General features: G+C 39.2%; 1 protein-coding gene and 1 pseudogene across 1 annotated transcript in view; one reads left to right on the top strand and one right to left on the bottom strand.

Moving 5' to 3' along the window:
* ADAMTS12 (ADAM metallopeptidase with thrombospondin type 1 motif 12) overlaps positions 1-22883 on the top strand; it is a 451387-nt gene that overhangs the window by 154887 nt on the left and 273617 nt on the right. The window lies entirely within an intron of this gene.
* On the bottom strand, positions 5988-21739 carry LOC104845713 (protein virilizer homolog; annotated as a pseudogene).

Here is a 22883-nt window from a genome sequence, read left to right as displayed (position 1 = left end):
CTCTATGGGGCAGTTCTACTCTGTTCTATAGGGTCGCTATGAGTCAGAATCGACTCCACGGCAGTGGGTTTTTTTTTTTTTTTTTTGACTTTCAGTTATTCCTTCTTGCCTCTTATGTTCCCAAATCATATGTTCAGATTTCTAGAAAGATAACTAAATATGTCAGTGCCTTCTGTTTCTAATTTTTCTTCCCAGGAGAAAGAAAATTGTAGTTCAATTCTAATATACTTGGCATTTTCTTTCAAGTTAATTACTGTGCTGATTTTGACAAAACTCTTGAGGTTGAGAAGAACTGACAACATCACTGTTGGGAGTTGATTCAAAGTGAATAAAATGGCCTCACTTTAACTTCCTTCAAGCTCTTCTGTCGGAGCTAAGTAGCTAAAATTACCAGGGAACCAGGCTAGGTTGTTCCATTAATTCAAGGGCTGAATACTAGTGTTAAAAAATAATCAAAACACAAAGAAATTAAAACAGCTTATTCAAGCAGTTATTCTATATTCATATGGGGGACCATTCTGTTTCTAAAGAAAAAAATGACTCAGTGTTGGCTAGTTACAATGACACTTTTAAAGAGAAGAGGAGGAAGTAGAATAGAAACTCAACCATTGGCTAATCTTATTGTGATTGATTGAACCATTCCTCCTGCCCCGCACACTGAGGTCAGCTACCTTCAGGCTACTAGGTGATCTCTGGCCTGGGGGGCAATAGATTCATTGCACAAGTCTTTAGATATCTGGAGATTTTAAAATGATTAAAGGTACCTCATCTTTCAGGACTCAAACGAAATTACTTAAGTGACATTCTTTGCATTAGATAAAAGCTGAGTTAATTTATGTTTAACAAATGTCTCTGTCACAAAGAGTGTTTGCAAAAACTTAATGACTGTGTCAAACTAGGCTTTAGTTTATTTATTATTGACGCTACCTTTCATTTTTCAGCATACAGATTAAATAAGTATGGTGAAAGGATACAAGCCTGGTGCACACCTTTCCTGACGTTAAACCATGAGGTATTCTCTTGTTCTGTTCAAACGACTGCCTCTTGATCTATGTACAGGTTCCTCATGAGCACAACTAAGTATTCTGTAATTTCCATCTTTGGCAATGTTATTCATAATTTATTATGATCCACACAGTCGAATGCCATTGCATAGTCAATAAAACACAGGTAAACATCATTCTGGTGTTCTCTGCTTTCAGCCAGGATCCATCTGATATCAACAATGATATCCTTGTTTCCACGTCCACTTCTAAATTCAGCTTGTCCCTGTCAATGTACTGCTGTAGCTGCTTTTGAATGATCTTCAGCAAAATTTTACTTGTGTGTGATACTAATGACATTGTTTGATAATTTCCAAATTCGGTTGACTCACCTTTCTTTGGAATAGGTATAAATATGCATCTCTTTCAGCCCATTGGCCAGGTAGCTGTCTTCCAAATTTCTTGGCATAGACGAGTGAGCACTTCCAGCACTGCATCCATTTGCTGAAACATCTCAATTGGTATTCCGTCAATACCTGGAGACTTGTTTTTCACCAATGCCTTCGGTAGAGCTTGGACCTCTTACTTCAGTACCATTGGTTCCTGATCATATGCTACATCCTGAAAAGGTTGAACATTGACCAATTCTTTTTGGTGTAGTGACTCTGTATTCCTTCCATCTTCTTTTGATGCTTCCTGTGTCTTTTAATATTTTCCTCATTGTTCACTGCCGTTGAGCCAATTTTGACTCATAGTGACCCTATAGGACAGAGTACAACTGCCCCATAGGGTTTCCAAGGAGCAGCTGGTGGATTCAAAGTGCTGACCTTTTGGTTAGCAGCCAAGCTCTTAACCACCACACCACCAGGGCTCCTATTTTCCCAATAGAATCCTTCAGTATTACAACTCGAGGCTTGAATTTTTTCTTCAGTTCTTTCAGCTTGAGAAATGCTGAGCATGTTATTCCCTTTTGGTTTTCTAACTCCCGGTCTTTGCACATGTCATTATAATACTTTACTTTGTCTTTTCGAGTCACCCTTTGAAATCTTCTCTTCAGCTCATTTACTTCATCATTTCTTCCATCTGCTTTAGCTACTTGGTGTTTCAGAGCAAGTTCCAGAGTGTATTTTAGCATCCATTTTAGTCCTTTCTTTCCTGTGTTTTTAATGACCTATTGCTTTCTTCATATATGATGTCCTTCCACAACTCATCTGTTCTTTGGTCATTAGTGTTCAACACATCAAATCTGTTCTTGAGATGGTCTCTAAATTCAGGTGGGATATACTCAGGGTCGTACTTTGGCCCTCGTGAACTTGTTCTAATTTTCTTCAGCTTCAACTTGAAGTTGCAGATGAGCAATTGATGGTCTGTTCCACAGTCAGCCCCTGGCCTCGTTCTGACTGATGATGTTGAGCTTTTCCATGATCTCTTTCCACAGATGTAGTCAGTTTGATTCCTATGTATTCCATCTGCCGAGGTCCACGTGCATAAAAAAAGAATTTTTTTTTTTTATAGTCGCCGTTTATGTTGTTGGAAAAGGTATTTGCAAGGAAGAAGTTGCTGGTATTGCAAAATTCTATCAGGTGATATGTGGCATTGTTTCTATCATCAAGGCCATATTTTCCGACTAATTATCCTTCTTCTTTGTGTCCAACTTTCACATTCTAATTACTAGTAATTATCAATGCATCCTGATTGCATGTTTGATCAATTTCAGACTGTAGAAGTTGATAAAAATCTTCAATTTCTTCATCTTTGGCCTTAGTGGTTGGTGCATAAATTTGAATAATAGCTATTTAACTGGTCATCCTTGTAGGCATATGAATGTTATCCTATCACTGACAGCATTGTACTTCAGGATAGATTTTGAAATGTTCTTTCTGATGATGAATGCAATGCCGTTTCTCTTAAAGTTGTCCTTCCTGGCATAGTAGACCATATTATTGTCTGATTCAAAATGGCCAATACCAGTCCATTTCAGCTCACTAATGCCTAGAGTATCAATGTTTATGCATTCCATTTTATTTTTGATGATTTTTAGTTTTCCTAGATTCATACTTCATACATTCCATGTTCCTATTATTAATGGGTGTTTGCAGCTGTTTATCCTCATTTTGAGTCATGCCACATTGGCAAATGAATGTCATGAAAGCTTGACTCCATCCACGTTATTAAGGTTGACTCTACGTTAAGGATGCAGCTCTCTCCGTCATCTTTTGAGTGACTTCCAACATGAGAGGCTCATTTTCTGACACTGTACCAGACAATGTTCCACTGCTACTCATAAGGTTCTCATTGGCTTTTTCTTTTCAGAAGTTGAGTTCTAGGCCCTTCTTCCTAGTCTGTCTTAGTCTGGAAACTCAGCTGAAACCTGTCCGCCATGGGTAATCCTGCTGGTATTTGACTACCGGTGGCATAGCTTCCAGCATCACAGTCACACGCAAGCCCCTGCAGTATGACAAGCTGACAGACATGTTGGGGATATATATACCTGTATAGTATATATATAGGTAAATAGATATATGAATGCATGGATATATAGATAAATAGATAAGTAAACTGAAAACCAAACCTGTTTCCATGGAGTCAATCCCTACTCATAATGACCCTATAGGACAGAGTAGAGCTGCCCCATAGGGATTCCAAGAAGCGACTGGTTGATTCAAACTGGCAACCTTTTGGTTAGTAGGCATAGCTTTTAACCACTGCACTACCAGGGCTCCATAGATAGATAGATAGATACACATAGGTATACATAGATGTATATCCCTTGATATGCATAGGTGTATACCCTTCTTTGTCATAAAAGCAAAAACTGTATAGATCTTGAAGTTTAATTTTTTTCTTAAGTTTGGATTTTTATTGAAATCTTGTGTTAGGTATCAAACAAAATCTGCTTTCTTCAGATAAAAATATTCTCTCATATGTCTTCAGATCACTATTAAGTCTAACTGATCCCTCAATGTCTTATTTTTATTGTCCTCATGAAATGTTCATACACATTTAGCATGTTCCTAAAAGAGTTTTTATCATGTAAAAGACCTTACATAATTACCTCTACCACTGCCTCCACTAATAAACTTTCCTCTTGAGCCTCCACTGCCACTATTTGCCCTTGCCAAGGAAGGTCCAAGTCCTCCAGGACCTCTGGAAGCAGGATCACCAGGACTTGGCTGATAGAATGTAGAACTAAGTGTTCTTAATGGTGGAAAAGGACCCCTGTTAAAATTGCCTTGGCCTCCATGAATATTGTTGTAAGTTCCTTTAGGAGTATTCTGAACACTCCCACTGGAGCCTCTTGTCCCGTCTCTACAACTGTAGTTTTCTTTGAAGCAGGTGGTAGGAAAAATCTGTTCTGACTGTGAAAAGCACCACATTTTCCTTGATTGCCTGAAAATCCACTATAAGTAGAAATCTGTGATACTTCGAGTAGCCACTTCAGTGGGGTTATTCCATCTTGAGGGACCACTTCTTTACTTTCAGCTGCAATGAAGTCATCCACATGCATAGATGGTGGTCTACTTCTCTTTTTCTGAAAAAATATCATGGGGTCATATGCACTGTCCAAATCTGCCCCTGCCTTTTCTCTTGGTGGTGAGTCAACATGGGCTCATTTGGCAGGGTCAATGTGTTCAGATTTTCCACTTGAAGTTATAAAGTTCTCAGGTCTTTTTCTTCCCAAGCTAGAATCTTTTATCATTCTTGGTTCTCCCCAGAGATGATGGTTCTGACAAAAATGAGCTCTCTAATTCTAAGTGCAAATCAAAATCACTACAGCATTTTTCAGAGAGTTCAATTAAGTGAACCTTTACAAAATCCAGATCTGTATCATCTCTTCAGCCTGGAATGGAGTGAACCACAGATTTCAACTGATCATCCATGACATTGGCTAGCACATATGCAGCCCTATTGTTAAACAAGTTCTGAAGAGATTCTGGAGCTGAAAGTTCTAATTCGGAGTGGTAAAGGATCACTTGATGATTCCAGCATCTGCTTAAGCCCAAGTATATTGTCCAACAAAAAACCCAGATTGTCATCATCTTTTGAATGTTCTAAAACAAACTTCTCTAGTTTAAGGAAAAAATTTTCTGGACTTTCTTCTTGGCTTTGTAGAAGCTGTCTTAACTCTGAAGCGTTAATACTCATTGTCTGTAATGGATGATTGTCCTTTACTTCCATGAGACCACTACCATCTCCACAACATCCCATTGTGTCCTGGTTTAGAATTTGTCTCATAAACTCTAAGAAAGAAGACGCAGGTTCTCCCATGTTGTTATTAAATGTGCTGACCACTCATTTCGGTAAGCTATGCAGAGAGCTACTGTTTTTCCTTAAAGAACTTTTTAAGTGAAATAATCTATAATCATGCTGTGCAAGAAATATCATTGTTCTGACACATGTCAGTAAACAGTTGTAACTGCTCTCCGGGTTAGCTAGCATAGCCAATAGACAGTCATAGATTGAGGCCACCAGTTCCTTGTTTGGTAGAGAATTGAATAATTGCTCTGTTTTAGTTCAGAAATAAAACCTTCAGAAGAGCTTGGCGAAATAAGTGCAATGTCCTGGTCACAGAGAGACTGCAAAATGGATGTTATATAATCAACACACTGTTGATGAATAACGGTCTCCAGGAGAATGCACCAAAGCTAATAGGTCTTGAAATATCTCCGCATACCTTTTACCACCTTTGATAATTCCATTAATTTGATGCAAAATAGCTAATTTACTACCTTTGTATGAATCCAGAGCATCGAGTAGAGCAAGCAACCTGGCAGTTTGGCTAGAATACTGTTTTTCTTTAACTTCTGAAGTGCTTTGCAAGTCTTCTACAATCAAATCCTACACAGTTCTCATAATCAAAAGTGTAGTTGGTGAGGCAAGGTCACACAATTGAACACAGATACGCCGTAACGTATGTTCAATGGGCTAGCAGGTTGTGCCAGAGAAAGAGCGAACGATTTATTGAAGCAACTTTGCTTGAAAACGAGGTGCATGCTCCACAATTTTCAGGTGTTGAGTGCCACTGATACATCATGAGGCTCAATAACCTGAGTTGTTGGCAAGGGCAATGGAAGAGGCAGCAGCTCTGAAAGGAGTATGAGTCCAGAAAAAAATCTCTCAGAAACCTTCAAGATTGAAGAACTTCTTTTAACATTAAAGACCAAAGTCTCTTCTGAGACTGCGAGTTTTTCATTAACTCCTTGTGTAAAAGTCAGTAACATATTAAAGATATTGTTCTGAATTTTCTGTTCATCACTATCCAAACAACCTGAGAGGGGAATAGAGCACAGGAGCATGTGTAAAGTAACAAGTACTGAAGGAACATGCATGTCCTTAAACTCAGAGGATCCACCTCTCAGGAGTTCTGTTAACCGTTTTAAGAAGAGTGAGTGTGCAGTGAGCCGTTGAAATGGTAGTAAGTTTATGAAGAGTAATCTCCATGTTGACATGGAGCCTCCATGGCTGAGTCAGAGTACTGTTCAATTTTCGTAGAACCTGAATAAAGATGTCCATTTTTTTCTTTTTTTTTATTCCTTCAGCAGAAAAAAGCTGAACTCCATCAAGATTCCATTTCAGGTCTTTCTGCTGACTTTCAAGAGAAAGTGGTGGGCTACCACATTACAGAGAATATGTAGTGCAGTGGTAAGACCAACTCCTTCTGGGATCATCAGTTATCAATACTCAGTTAGGTTTAAGATACAGCTAATTTCAAATCTAAGGTTTTTTAGAGGTTCAAGCCACTTGCCAAGTTCTTGCAATTTAGCATTATTTTCATTTGCTTTACAAAACTTCAAGAGAGATGCTGCATGTTGTTCAAGCATTTGGACATCACTGGAAGACTGAACCACCACCAAAATAAGCATGCATGCATAATTATAAGCTACTGACTTCTTAGAGTCACTTAAGGCTTTTACTCCATTAGAGTAATAAGACTTTGGAGATTTTTCCCAAGACTGAAAACATGGCCAATAGCCGATCTTCCCACAGGATTGTGAAGAGTTCCCAAGAGTCTGAACAGTCAGCTTCCTCACTGGCTGTACAACACTGAAAATGGCTGAATGGTTCTGTAATACACTGCAATGTTGTGTTGAATTCTGTAGCCACAAGGTAAATGCATCATCAGTAACACCATCAGGTTGGAGACCTTCCTCTTCATCTTAATCATAAAGATGACATAGAGCTTTGATCAACAAATTTGTTGCTTCACATTTCTGACATAAAAAAGAAGACCTTTTTGTGACTTTAAAGCATCTTTTGTGGTTTGCAGCACACCAGGATGAGCACTTGTTATAGGAATTGACAGAAGCAAGGTAACCAACCCCAAGAAGTGATGAATGTGAAGATACCTGAAGAGAACAGGGTATGGAGCATCCCTCTCTGGAGGTCTAGTAATACGTGCTGTCATTGGGCAAGACTTAACAGGAGGTTGGACCATTGTATGAGGTGCACTTTCCATTAAATGAAAAGCTTCTTCTAGAAGATTTATAAGCTTTTCAATTTCCCCTTCATTTATATTTGACGATTTAAAAGATCCATATCCATAGGCACTTGTATGTCATTTTCATATTCTGAGTTTGTTCTTTCAAGTCTGGCATCTGTGTCATGATCAGGTTCACATTAATTAGGAATAGATAAAGTCTTCTCTGCTAAATCGTCACCAAGTCTTTTAATTCTGATAAGTTTCATAGAAATGACAATTCTGAAGGATAGCTGAGCCAATGGTGACAGCCTGCATTATCTGATCGAAAAGTATGAGCTCCAAAAGTTTTGATTGCTACTTTTTTCACTCTGCCTACCTCTGAAAAATCTTTCATTCCTACTGTCATACTAATGACATTGTCCAAAGTTTTAAAAGCATTTAACTTAGGGGAAAATGAGACATGAACAGCAAACAGGAGCTCAAATAATCCACCTATCACTCTTGCTTGTAGCAGTCCCATGACTTCTTGAGCCCCACATTCTGCTAGTGAGGAGACTGATTTGGTCCCAGCTTTGAGCTGTTGGACATTTAAGGTGATGGGTTGGCCACGGGCAACTTATACATATAAAGCTTGCATAGTCCAGTCTACCAACTGGCCAGATCTTGAAGCTATATTAAAGCCTACATAGCACAATGTATAATTACTGTTGAAATAAAGTGCAGTTAAATATTTTAAATTTTCACTCAAACTTTCACTTTATCTCATTTTTAAGATTTTATTGACAGAAATTTTAGAAATCACAAAGTCTGCTCATCCTGACCAATTAATTGATATGAATATAACCTTAAGACCCTGGCTAGGGATGGAAGCATGTCCCCAGGTGATTTCAGGTGTGTCTCATTGTAATTTTTATCTTTTGGCTTTTTTAAATTCCTCTAGAATAGAGAGAACTTGTCTATAGGTCTTTAATGCTGGGGATCCATCCAGTTTCTGATAACTGCATTAAGACAGCATTTTTTCTTATTTTAACCCTCATCAATGTCCACCATTCTTTCTTTCTTTCTTTCTATCTATCTATCTATCTATCTATCTATCTATCTATCTATCTATCTATCTATCTATCTATCTATCTATCTATCATCTATCTGTCTGTCTATCTGTCTATCATCTGTCTATCTGTCTGCCTAGCTGTCTGCCTAGCTGTCTGCCTAGCTAGCTGCCTAGCTAGCTGTCTATCTAGCTATCTGTCTAGCTAGCTGTCTATCTAGCTATCTGTCTAGCTATCACCTATATAGCTAGCTATCACCTATCTAGCTAGCTATCTAGCTAGCTATCGTTTATCTATCTACCTACCTATCTACCTATCTATCTATCATCTATCTATCTATCTAATCTATCTATCTATCTATCATCTATTTTTGTAATTGGGAGGGCTCTTTTCTTCAAAAGCTCATATGGCCCACTACCTGGGCAAGCCTTAGGCCTCAGAGTATGAGGGCCTTGAGGTCTCATCCTGTCCCCTCCCTTTCTGGGGCTCATTGTCATGGAGAAGAACTGGGCAATTCTAGGTATTTATGAAAGACAAAAGTTAACTTAATTGTTCAAGATAATTTCAAGAACCATTTTTTTTTTCTTTTTTAAGACAGAATTAAACTGTGTTTAAGTAGATTTGAAAAACCTTTGTCAGAACAAATTCACTTGCATCAATTCCTGGGAATATTTAAGTGACTAAATTTATATAGATGCTTATTTATCATTAAACTAATGAGAACAAAGCTCTTTAAGGAATATTATAATCTAATTTAATAATACCATCAGGAGGTAGGGAAATTTTCATTTTCATAACCCTATCTTCTGTGCATTTTAAAGAATCTTTTAGAGAATTTAGTATAATTTTAGTCTTTTTGAGGCCCCATTATATACCAATCAAAATAAACAATTCATTCCTTTTCAGTGCACTTTTCAAATGAACCAATTTGTATCAAAGTTTCTCAGAGAAGCCACTGAAAGCCCAAATCATAAGACTGGCACAAGAAGCAGTTATTGTTGGAGCTGAAATTTAAAGTGACCTTACGATGGCACACAGAAAAAACAAAAACAGAAAACCCAGACTGAACATTCTCTCTAAATCAAAACTGAAGTCCTAAAGACAAAATTTCATCCAGTTTTATAGGAAACCCACCATAAAATTTGCCCAGGTGGATGGCATTTTTGGAGAGAAGCACATATTCAGCAGTCTGTGGAGCCAGCTCACACAACAGGCTTGTAGGGTCTATACCTTTGCTCTACCTTATGACTTTCCTTTTTAGATGATCAACAAAAGCATAACACTTTTAAAAACACAACAACACAAAACAAGATAACATACATGCACACGAAAGTAGTTACTACAATTATGAGCTGTTTTCAGTCAGGTTGACTCATTTGAAAAATTCCCTGGGCTCCCTTGGATCAAATCCAACACCTTTTGCTGAGCTCTGCTCAATATCCCTTGAATCTAGTCGAAGGAAAGTATTCAGATAATGCAAATGGTAAACTCCCTTTGAAATCCAAACACCAAATAGAAATTCCCCAAAGTGAAAAAAAAAACAGAGCAGATGGGAACCCATTTCCCCAAACAGACAGAGCAACAGAGTAATGTACTAAAGAAAGGACTCCCATGGCTGCTCAGTTATAAACCCAGAGAGTTTGATATAAAAGAAGTGGAACTCAAACCCAGGAGAATTTAGCACATTTACCAAATTCCCAAACAGTAGTGAGGGAATAATTGGGCATAAGGGGCCCTGACTGGTACCATGTTATTTCATCTCTCATCAAGAATGGGCCGCTCAACTCAGTGATCTGCTCTGAATCCCCCTTCTGACACCAAAAAATGATAAAAAGAATCAAATCTCAAAGAAATTGAAACATAAGATTCATTCTGAACAGTTATTCTATATGCATATAGGGTGACAATTTTGATTCCACAAAAAGCAAATGTTTCAAAGTTTGCCAGTTGCAATGGAGCTTATAAGCAGAAGAAGACGGAGAAGAATAAAAGGCCATCTCTGGCTAATCTTAACATGTTTGATTGAACCCTGCCCTCCCCCTTTTACTAAGATCAACTGATACCAGATTACAAAGTGGTCTCTGACCCTCCACCCACCTGCAGCCACACCTTTTGAAATTCAGATTTAGTAAACCTGATTTTGAGCAGATTAGCTAGTTTGGGTGAAAGAAAAACCACTGGTACAATTAATTTTTGCCAGTAGTTTCTTTACAATGAATATTTGGTTTTATGGGTAAGCAAAACAAAATCAAAAGAAGGTGTCTGTTATTACTTTTTCTCTTTGACAAAAACTAATAATCTGGCAAATAGACATCTTTAAAATACTTAGTTATAAGAATTTTCCTTGTTTTTACTGTTCAGGGGAGGTTTTGAAATAGGGATTTTGATAATCCGAAAGTCTCTACAAGCTTATTGGTGTTATTTCTCTGTAGTAAGCAGTTATATTAAAAATCACCCTCTGACTTTAGAGATCTGCCTTTCAAAAATTATCTACAAGCCTCCCTCCTTGCCATGAAAGGGCGTGCTTATTTGTTGGTAAACAACTGAATAATAGAGTAAAAAAAGTGAAACTGGAAGTGGAGGCCTGGAGCAACATTAACAAAAAACACAACACATTTCCTTTTTAAGAGAAAAGACTTTCTAAAATTTTAAAAAGCTAAGATGTCCCCTTGAAGACTAAGGTGCAACAGACCACGTCACCTCATATGCATGCAAAAGCTGGACAATGAAAAAGGAAGACTGAAGAAGAATTCATGCATTTGAATTATAGTGCTGGTGAAGAATATTGAATATACTATAGACTGCCTGAAGAGCCATCTAAACAGTCATGGAGAAAGAATAGCCAGAATGCTCCTTAAAAGTGAGGATGGTGAGACTTCATCTCACATATTTTGGACATGTCATCAGGTTGGACACATCATCAGGAGGGTCCAATCCCTGGAAAAGGACATCATGCTTGGTAAAACAGAGGGTCAGTGGAAAGGAGGGAGACCCTCAATGAAATGGACTGACACAGTGGCAGCAACAGTGGGCTCAAATTGTGAAGATCCTGTAGGGCTGGGCAATGCTTTGTTCTGTTATACGTAAGGGCACTATGAGTCAGAACAGACTCAATGGCACTTAGCAACGCAATACACTTCAACAATGTGGGGATTGCCTGTGTAATCCCATTGTACACAGAATGTTGTTTGTAAAGTATGCATGAATTGTTGCTTCCCCCAGGACATTTCATCTTTAAAAAATTTTAAACAAAGTTGGTTCCAGATATATCCCTGTTGGTGTATCAATTAATTAAAAACACCTCTCATCCTGTATCATTGCTTGTTACTTAGTTTATTTCATGACATTTCCAACTTCCAGCTTCATAGATTTGAAAGAAGTTCATGTTTTGTGCTTCCTTTCTTGTTTTTTTTCCTCCTTGCTCCTATTCCATCCAGTCCTCTCTTCCCGTCCTACATTTTCTCTTCTCTTATTTTCTGGGGTTGTTGACATTTCTTTCTTCTTCCCTCTCCATGTTCTCTCACCCCTAATTCCCTCTCTTCCCTGCTGTCAGCTACTACACCTGGGAACCTGTAATTACCAATGTAATTGAACAAACCGATGACTGGATATTAGAAATGGCATGTATTTGAAAAACACTTCAATTATAATCATGCAAATATACCTAATGTATCACAATTTTTTTGTACTGCATTGGGCAAATCTGCTGCAAAAGACCTCTTCAAAGTGTTCAAAAGCTACAATGTCCCTTTGAGGACTAAGGTGCACCTGACCCACGCCATGGCATTTTCAGTCACCTCATATACATGTGAAAGCTGGACAATGGATAAGGAAGATGGAAGAGGCATTGACACCTTTGAATTACAGTGTTGGTGAAGAATATCGAATATTCCATGGACTGCCAGAAGAACAAACAAATCTGTCTAGGCGGAAGTACAGCCAAAATGCTCCTTAGAAGCCAGGATGGCAAGACTACATCTCACATACTTTGGCCATGTTATCAGCAGGGATCAGTCCCTGAAGAAGGACATCATCCTTGGTAAAGTAGAGGGTCGGTGTGGAAAAGGAAGACCTTCAACAAGATGGATTGACACAGCGGCTGCAACAGTGGGCTCAAGCATAACAACAACTGTGAGGATGGTACAGGACAGGGCAGTGTTTCATTCTGTTGTTCTTAGGGTCACTATGAGTCAGAGTCGACTCGATGGCACCTAACAATACCAACAATATCACAGTCTACCTGTGTAAATCACTTAGGAACCTCAAGCTTTTTTTTTCTAGATAGAACATGTGGTACCACTGAAACCATTTGATTTACAGAAGTGTAATAAGACATTTTAATGCACCCTATTTGGTTATAAAAACAATACGTGCTAATTTGTTATCTAATCTCACCAAGAAAAGCAGTAGCAAATGTTTTAAAAATTATTTTAAAACATGGTAACTTCAAAACTTTCTACGAAAGTAGGAAAGAGAAAATAACCATTATCCAACCATCCAGAACTGACTGTGATTAATATGAAAATATATATTTCTTTCTTCTATTTTCTGTATATTCCTATATAGTTGGAATCATGCTAATTATATAGTTTTGTATTCTTTCATTTAATCACCTATAATGAACATTTTTCTATGTCATTAAAAATGTTTAAATATTTTATTTACTGCATAATCTTCCATTATGTGGATGTTGCACGATTTATCAGTCTAATATTGTTGATCATTTAGATTGTTTCTTATTATTCATCATTATAAATAATGAAGCCACGAATATCTGTGCACAAAGTTTTTCCCTTATTTTGTATCAGGTTTTCAGAAATATTTTTACAAGTAGATTTTTGGGGTCAAAGTATGCCTTTCTGGGGCTCTCAGTGTGAATTGGACAGAAAGGCAGAAGTAGTCCTCACTTCCGTGATGGATGTGAGAGTGTCTATCTGACCATGATATTATAACAATATGATACATTATGCAGTAGCCATGTTGAGGGAGTAGACTTACTTTTTGCCAGGTTTTTAAAGCCAATTGAACAATTTTACTGTGGAATAATTTTTAATTTCCATTCCCAGGTTTTGATTGGCACCTACCTTTTATCAATTTTAATGCTGCTACAAAGAGAAAGAAGAGTTGTTTCTATTTTCTAAAGTAAACATTTAATTTCAGGATAGTTTTAGATTTACAGAAAAGTTGCAAAGATAGTAGGTATAGTTCTCACACACCTGGCACCCACTGTCTCCTGTTGTTAATATCTTACCATACTGTGGCTTATTTGTCACATCTAAGGAACTAACAGTCGTACAGTACTACTAACTAGTTTTTCTTTCTGTTCCAAAGTCCCATCCAGGTTACCACATTACAGTAGTTGTCATTTCTTCTTAGTCTCTCTGGTCTGTGCCAGTTTCTCAGATTTCCCTTGTTTTTGTTGACCTTGACAGATGAAGGTATTTCAGCCAGGTATTTTGTAGAATATTCATGAATTTGAGTTTGTCTAATGTTTTTCACATGATTAGACTGGAGTTGTGGGCTTGTGGGAGAAAGACCACAGGCATAGAGTGCCATTCTTACAACATTCATATCAAGGGTACATACTATGAGCATGATATCACTGATGAGGCTAAACTTGGTCATCTGGCTGAGGCAGCATTTGCCATTTTTCTCCACTATGAAGTTACTTCTTTCTTTTCTTCCAATGTTCTACTCTGTGGAACCAAGCCACTAAACGCAGCTGACGCTAAAGGCAGGGTTGGGGTTGAGGAAATTAAGTTTCACCTCTTGGAGGGAAGAGTATTTACATAAACTTTTTGTAATTCTTTTGTTGAGAAGTTGTTTTTAATTTTATAAAATCAATGTCTTGTGGCGATAACCACTGGCACATGTCTTTAAAATAGCTATGTCTTTTGTTTATAAGAGAAATAGATATCGAATGTACCAAATTTGGGAATTACGGAAGTATAAAACAGAATATAACCATTATCTTTGTGTTTTTGGATATGGCCCAAAATTCTTGATTATACCTTTGTGCTTTGCTGAACAATTACTATCCATTAGTAACTTTGGGAGGTCATGAATTAATTGTCAAACAGGTTGGCATTTACACCAAGCTAACTCACTTGTAGGAACATTACTCTCATTAGAGTTAAGGTTACTGAAAAGGTCTCAAATGGTGGGTAAACTCCAGCTGTCATCCGGGGTGCTTCGGAAAATTCTCTGGAACTCACCACACACTCTCCAGAGTCGAGTGAACTATTTGTGCCATTTGGATTTTGATAATAATGCTATGTGTTTTAGTGTATAAAATACTAGTGTATAATTATTTTATTATTAGGCATTTTTAATGTTTTATGTTACTTATCACATCTTGGGGGCATAAATATTTTAAGGTGGTTAATTAAAACAAAAATGGACTTACTTTTCCAGGTTAAAGACATATATCAAGTTAATGTTATAATCTCTTTGATCTTGGTGAAAAGATTAACTCATTGTCTAAGTCTGTTAGAAGTATGGCTAATTAATATAATTACTTTTTATTTTCAATGTTTTCAAAACCGTCAAAAAAAGCTTTTAAAGATGAAAAATTGAACAATAGCTTCCTGTCTTTCCCAATAATAACAGAGGAGCCTTCTTAGGATATAAGATTTTGACAAAATTCTGGAAGATGGAAAGTGATACAAGTAGTAACCAATGGCCCATGCAAATCACAGCTTAGCGTGTGCACGCTGGTGGGATATGGACTAGAGGAGAGTCGATTTGACCCACTGAACCCTAGAGGGGCCCAGGTCTACAGCAGCCAGATGTGGTGAAGGATGGAGGCGTGGAACTGAAAACAGAATCATTGCCTGCTTTCCCCATTTCAGGCAGAATTGCAGCAGCCAGGTATTTATCCCCCTAAGCAGGAGCCTGGAGTTTTCTTTTCTGCAAGAGTTAGATGGCTCAAAAAACAGATCTTTATATTCTGGCATTTGGCAACTCCCCCAGTCATAAAGATCAGGTATTTGCTAAACTCAAAATTGCTACGTACATACAAGAGTACCTGACTAGCTTTTTAGCAGCTCTCTCTTAAATATAATGGATAAACAAGGATATCAAGACATTTTAAGAAGACGTCCAGCATGAATGAGGCAAAACAAGGTAAATACACATGAAAAATGGTTTTAGAGAAAACAGATGACGCAGGAAGCAGAAAGGAATGTAACAAGCAGACGAGCAAACCTCAAAACCTTTAATTAGTGTCCTTGGAAATATTCTAGAATATATTGTGTCCATAAAAAAAGAAGAGGATTTTGTGGAAGGGAACAACTGTAGAGCAAGAAAGAGCTCTCTTAAAAAAAAAAAAAAAAGATTGATGAAATTTCAAAAAATACTAATAGAAATGTTGGAAGATAAAGTCAAGGAAATTTCTCAAAAATTTGATAAAAAGGACTAAACCAAAACCAAACCAGTTGCCCTCAAGGCAGTTCTGACTCATGGAGACCCTATGTGTTTCAGAGTAGAACTGTTTCATAGGGTTTTCAGAAGGAGATCACCAGCCCTTTCTTCTGAGGTGCCTCTGGGTTGATTTAAACTGCCAACCTTAAAGTTAGTAGCCAAGTGCTTGTATGTACCACACAGGGCCTCCTAATAATGACTAAGTGTTGGAAAATATAAGCCTGAATAAATAAAGAAAGAAAATATATGAGCACCATGAATGCAAGAAGACCCTCTGAAAGGCATCAAATTGTGAAATTTCTGAATAGCACAGGTAAAGAGAAGATCCTAAACTTTTTAAAAGGAAGGACTAGAAGCCATCCAAAAGGAATTAAGATTCAAGAAAATACCAGGCTTCTCAATTTTAAAAATCACTGGTCGAACAAAAACAACAATAAAAGAGAGAGAGAGAGATGTCAAAGGCAGATCAATGGATGTAACCTTGAAGAGCCATCAAGGAAGGTTCATGGATGATGGCCAGGCAGCTGGCTATGGAGCTGCCAGTCCAGTATGAACGGGGAGATGCCGCACTCCAGGGGATGTTTCCAGGGGAAAAAAAAAGTCAGTAGAATCGTATGTGGTATGTTGGGGATTTAAAAAGAATGGATTGCAATAACAAGGAAGGCAATGCCATAAGAAAAGAAAGGTAAATAGAAATTCCAGGAAAAACAAAAAGTTGTACAAGAAATGAAGTACAAGGAGAGCACGCTACTTGTCTTTGCATTGATCACCATTTACAGAACAGCATTTAATAACCCATACAGCATAGGGACTAACTTATTAGAATAGATACCAGCCAATAAGGTGTTATCAGTACATACTGGCTGAATACCAGGTCTGCCTTTACATTGCTTTAATAATGTAAACACTCTATAAAGCTTTGACCAAAATAATGCTATTGGGAGAGTGGGGGAGGGGTGGTGTAAGGGAACTAAATCCTCACCCGTTCTACGAGGCACAGTGCTTCAGTGTCTAAAACGGGTAATGAAATGACAGTGTGTTATTTAGAAAGATGTAGATAACTTAGAAGAATAAAGTAGAAAAGTCAAAAGTAGTTACCTCTGGGGACTTGGAAGGGTAGAACAAAACATTATTGTTTTTCATAATGGGCTTTTAAGGAGTATTCCCGTTTTTAAACCATGTGCATGAGAGACATATGAAATTATATAACATTTGAAACATTATGTAACAACCAAATGCAATATATAAACTTGATTAGACTTTGGATTAGGAACAAAAAAACAATAAATAACTATTGCTGGAATGTTTTTAAGCTTTGTGTGTGTGTGTGTGCATGCACGTGTGTGTGTGTGTGTTTGGGGTACCTTAATTTTCCTGATTTGCCAAGGTGTGGATAGTCTCTGAAAACCTCAAACTCAGGGCAAAATTTCCCACAAACTGCAAACAGGGACCATACTTGAAACTTCTTTTCATTGAGCAGAGCTAAATGAGTCATGTATAACATTACTAGTATTTCTTCACATGCTTAATGTTCGAGCTGGTTGAGGGTGGGAGGAAGGGAGATAAAAAGCTCTCAATCACCACATGATGGAATAGTGCAGTGTTTTTCAAAGGGTGATCCATGCATTATCTATATCAGAAACTCCCGGGTGCTGCTGTAATACATATTCTTGGGTATCTCATTAGATTTATTGAATCAGAATCTCTGGTCGAGGCTCCTGGGAATGTGCGTTTTAAGTAAGCTCTCCATATGATTTTTATACACTAAAATTAGAGAACCTTTGACTTAGTGGGTCATTGGGTGGCTGGCTTTCTTTGGTGGTGGCATTTTTTAATTTTTACAGCTCTACTTTATTGGGCTGAGTGGCTGCTCTTCTGTTTATGACTTACACTTTCCTCCTTAAGTACACTATTTAGTGAATCTGACAGCTCTCGGGAATTATAACTTAGTAAACACACTCAGTTCCACATAGCATCAAGTGAGAAATATAGGAAAAAGGCAACTTTTCTACCCTGATGTGAGCAGAAAGTTTTCTTTCGGAACTAAAACCTTCCAGAAATAAATAACTGTTGACCATGCTGCAAGTTGAGGAAACTCCTGGTTGCAAATGCCGTCGCTGTGAGGAAATCCAGAGAGATAACAACATTTACTGAAGGCCGGGCACTGTTCGTGTGATTTTTTTATGTACGTTACCTCATTTAGTTCTTAACATAACTTAGCAAAGATGGTGTTATTATCCCCACTTTACAGATGAGGAAGCTGAGGCTCAGAGAGACCAAATCACTTGTGGAAAGCTACACAGCTTAGTAGTGCTGCAGTTGAGTGTTGAACCCAGCCTATTTTCAAAGCCTGGCTTTTTCTACTATAGGAAAACAAAACTGTTTCTAGTAGTTTAGGAGGAAAAGGCCAGGACTCAGCATCTACAGTTGACCTAGAGACTTGGTAATTTAGTCTATTGCAGATTTCAGCCTTAATTCATTTGAGGAATTCCAAAATTGGAGATCGAGTTTGATTCTTTCCGAGAAATCGGCTGAAAACCAACCTCCGTTCCCTGCGATGTGTTGGAGGTTTGACTAGAGGCTTCAGGCATTGCTTCTAGCTCTAAGATTGTATCAAAATGAAAGAGAAACCTATTAATTCTCTCTGCTCTCAGATTCCTCCAGAGCGCCCAGTACATGCCCACCCTCTGCTGATTCTCCCCTGGTTAGCGTAGTTTCAGCTGGCCCTGCCTCGTGTTACCTCAGGAAAGGCCTTTCCATAGAGGAGGAGGAGTTCTCACCCTTTCTTGCTTGCTAGGGAGACGTGAAATCTCACAGTTACTCCTGAGGCCTGGAGAAGAGAGAGAGTTTGAATTGATTCTGCCAAGAATTCTTTAGGTTTACGCTGTGTGGGTCTTTGTATCGTCCCCTCCTTATCCCACCAGCATCTCGTTGTGGAGTGTGATTTGGGTGTGTGTTACTGTGTCCCATACTTGAGGCCACACCTCCTGGCTCTGTCAACTCAGGGTTGACAAGTTCCCCTGACAACTATTCCAAAAAAAGCCCAGTGCCGTTGAGTCGATTCTGACTCATAGCGACCCTATAGGACAGAGTAGAACTGCCCCATAGAGTTTCCAAGGAGCGCCTGGCGGATTCGAACTGCTGAGCCTTTGGTTAGCAGCCGTAGCACTTAACCACTACGCCACCAGGGTTTCAAGTATTAGCAGACCCTTTATCTTTTCCTTCTCCTCCTCCCTCCCAGCCACTCTGCCATCAGATCCTATCTACATTTTTCATCCACTCACACTTCAGTGTTCCTCCTTCTGCTCAAAATCTTAAACTGACATCTTCAAATTTTAGTTTTCTACTAGCGGGGGCCCTGCTGCCCTCTCACACATTCAGCTCTCCTTTCTTCAGCCCTCAGACAACCCACTGCAAATCATTCTCTGAGAATAACTCACTCCATTGCTTGCAGGCTCTCAACTCCGTGGTTTGGCTGAAGGAACAGTGCTTCCATTCATCGTGCCTAGGGGCCTAAGGTCCCAGCACAGGCTCTTTCTCCCATCCCAGAGATGGCTCATGCTCACTGCCACTGCCTGACCTTCCTCTCATCAGGCTGGGTGGGCAGGACCCCTCTGCTAATTGCTGAGAAGGGTGAGTTTCACCAGAATGGCAAGTGCTAGCTTATTAAAATATGTCTCTGTGAATTTCTACAAAAACTCAACTTCTGGCCCAGGCATCTGGGGGAATGCTCCTTAGACTATCATAATAGCTAATATCTCACATTTATTAGGCACTTACTGTATGCCAGTTAGGAAGCCCCGGGTGGTAAAAATGGTTAATGCACTTGACTGCTAACCAAAAAGTTGGTGGTTCGAGCCCACTCAGAGGCACCTTGGCAATCCACTTCCAAAAATCAACCATTGAAAACCCTATGGAATACAGTTCTACTCTGACACACATGGGGTCACCATGAGTCAGAATTGACTCGACGGCAACTGGTTTATATGCCGGATCTCATCTAAATACTTTACATGAACTCGTTTAACCCACAAGACAATTCTTAAGTTAGGGAATAAGTTATTGTCACTATATTTTCAGATGAGGAAACTGAGCCCCAGAGAAGTTAGTTGCAGCACAGAGATGGACCAAGACAATCGGACTCAGAGTCACTGTGTTATTCTGCTTTTGCTGTGGCTGATGCTATGATGACATGATCTACTGTGTTTATTTGTTGGCTACTTACTGTATGCCAAGCCTCTGCTAGGCATTTCACATGGAGTGCCTCTAATAGTAATAATCCTGCAAAGGAAGACAGATTTTGCCCCATTTTACAGATAAGAAAACTGGTGCTCAGTATGGTAGGTAATTTGTCTAAAATCACACATCTTGCGCTGTTTCTATTATGCTGTGTTGTAACTTTTTGATTTTAGTATTCTTTTGGAACCGATTTCATTAATTTTCTAATGAAGAGTTGTTTCTACCTACTACTCGGACTCTGATCTGCCAGAGTGAATGGTTTTGTGGGTCCTAAGGTTGTGTCAGGCTCCTCTGAAGGACATATGAGAAGCATGAGGACGTGCAGTTGATACTCCAGGGCTCTCAGGGAAAAACACCCTCTGAAAGTGAAGTGTGACATTGGACCCCACATAAGGACAACCCCAGTCCCAGGCTCTTGCTGGGACATCTGCACCCCTCCTGTTCTGGCCTAGGGGTGGTGGCAGCCTCCTGACACCTGCCATATTCACTCCTGGTCATCCATTTTCATTTTGGCAGTTGTGAAATTTTTGTACCTAGTTAGCTCTTCAAAGCTATGTGCAGTGGATTGGTGTTCCCCAGCTGGCTCCTGACTTACTTGTTTAGGAAACACAACTTGTTACAGTGAAATAACAAGTTTGCAGTTTGTTTTACCTTCCAGGCAAGTCCTGAAATGTGCCTTTGATTACAGCACTCATCATGGGGCATCGGTGGTAGAGTGGTAGAATTCTCGCCCTCCATGCCCATGACCTGGGTTCAGTTCTCAGCCAGTGCATCTCGTGCACAGCCACCAACCACCTGTCGGTAGAGGCAGTTGTGTTGCTATGATGCTGAATGAGTTTCATAAGAGCTTCCAGGTAAGGTGAGTAGGAAGAAGGGCCTTGTGAGCTACTTCCAAAAGTCAGCCAATCAAAACCCTTGGATCAAAATGATCTCATTCACCACCAATCATGGGGATGGCACAGGACTGGGCAGCATTTCATTCCATCGTGCATGGGGTTGCCATGAATCAGGGACCGACTCAATGGCGGTTAACAACAACAACAACACACAGCCCTCATCACTGTATGATAAATATGCTTATGGATTGCTCGCCTTCACTAGTCAGTTGCTAGAAATATGCAGTCCAATATGGTAACCACTAACCACCTGTGGCTATTTAAATTTAAGGTAATTAAAGTTAAATGAAATTAAAAGTTTAGTTCCTTGGTTGCATTAGCCACATTTTAAGTGCTCAGTAGCCACATGTGCCTAAGGGTTACCAAATTGGAGAGTGAAGATACAGACTAGCTCCATCATCACGGAAGTTCTATTAGACAGCTCTGCCCTAGGAGGTAGGGACCAGATCTTCTGTACCATTATGTCTCTAACACCACCCTGCCACATAGTAACTGCTAGGTGAATGCATCAAGAGAATGCCTTCTGGGTTCAAGCCTGAATTGCCTTAAGGCATATGGGATAGTAGGGCTCCAGAGGTTAATTTGAAAAATCTTCATGAATCAGTGGCATTACCCTTCTGCTCCTTGGAGGTCAAGCAGGCAGTTCCTGGCATCACAGCAGAGGGTGGGGTATACCTGCCAGAGTCCTCCCAGTGTTCCCAGCTCTCTTTGTCCCAAGACTGCTGTCATCTCTTCACTTCTGCTGGCTTATGGCCCTGGCTGTATAGTAAATGAGTACAAAATTTTCTGCCTCTCGAAAACCAGCAACAGGAAAGTTACAAATTCTGGGAGCTGGGATGTCTTTAGGGCTGTACCATGTGTTGTGGAGATTATAGAAGTTCAATCTGCTGTCTTTGCCTTCACTGGCCTCCATTTCCTCTAAGCCACAGCCCTGGAATCCATAGCACCTAGGGAAGTGCCAACCACTCAGTGCTGTGTTCTGTGGGGAAGGGCTCTGTGATATAGGACTCCAGGTCTGGGTTCTAGACACATTGCTGCCAGAGGCCATGGGCTAGCCTCTAAGCTTCCCTAAATCTCTGTTTCCACATTGATGAAGTGCCAGGTTGGGAGTGTGTGGGAACTAAGCCCCTTTCAACATGAATATGCTAGAGCTTTGCTGTCCTCTTTTCTGTTGTTTTACGGACATCAGCCATGTCTTCCTGGCTGGCTGGTAAACCTTGAGGACGGGGCTCAGTACTCCTCTTAGAGCTCTTAGCCTTTGACTGGTCGTGTAATAGACGCAGTGACGCTCCATTTGGGCAAGTTGGGGTGGGATTTTATCCCCTGTCCTATGTGTATGAGGAACAGGTCGTATGTTGCTAATGATGTATGCACTATGAGGAGGTACTTGGGGTACTTCTTTATCCCAAACCATTTTCTTTTCCTGTTCATGATTTCAGAATATATTGACCATGTTGTCTTCATGACCATGGGAAGAAACAGGTTAATCTTATAATTTCTGATATTTCCAAGTGAAAAGGAATTTCTTCCCAGGTAGGATGATGAGTTTGTGCAGCATGGTACCACTGCACAGCTCCAGACACGCCATTCACGTTTTCGTTATGTGAACGGTACCTCTTTGAATTGTGCAACACAGGGCCTGGCATGTTATAGTTGATTTAGTAAGTCTCTCCTATGTCTTTTTTTTAAATTGTTGTAAAAATATTAAAACACACACACAACATTTGCCAATTCAACATTTTTCACATGTACAATTTAGTGACATCAACTACATCAATCATGTTATGCAACCATCACCAATATCTTTAATGAATAAATTAACAAGTAATTAGTTTAATAATTCCTGAATTTCCCATCACCCTCTCTCCTATGT

The sequence above is a fragment of the Loxodonta africana genome, chromosome 2, assembly GCF_030014295.1.
Source record: "Loxodonta africana isolate mLoxAfr1 chromosome 2, mLoxAfr1.hap2, whole genome shotgun sequence".
Lineage (NCBI taxonomy): Eukaryota > Metazoa > Chordata > Mammalia > Proboscidea > Elephantidae > Loxodonta > Loxodonta africana.
This window is presented reverse-complemented; position numbering and strand designations above follow the sequence as displayed.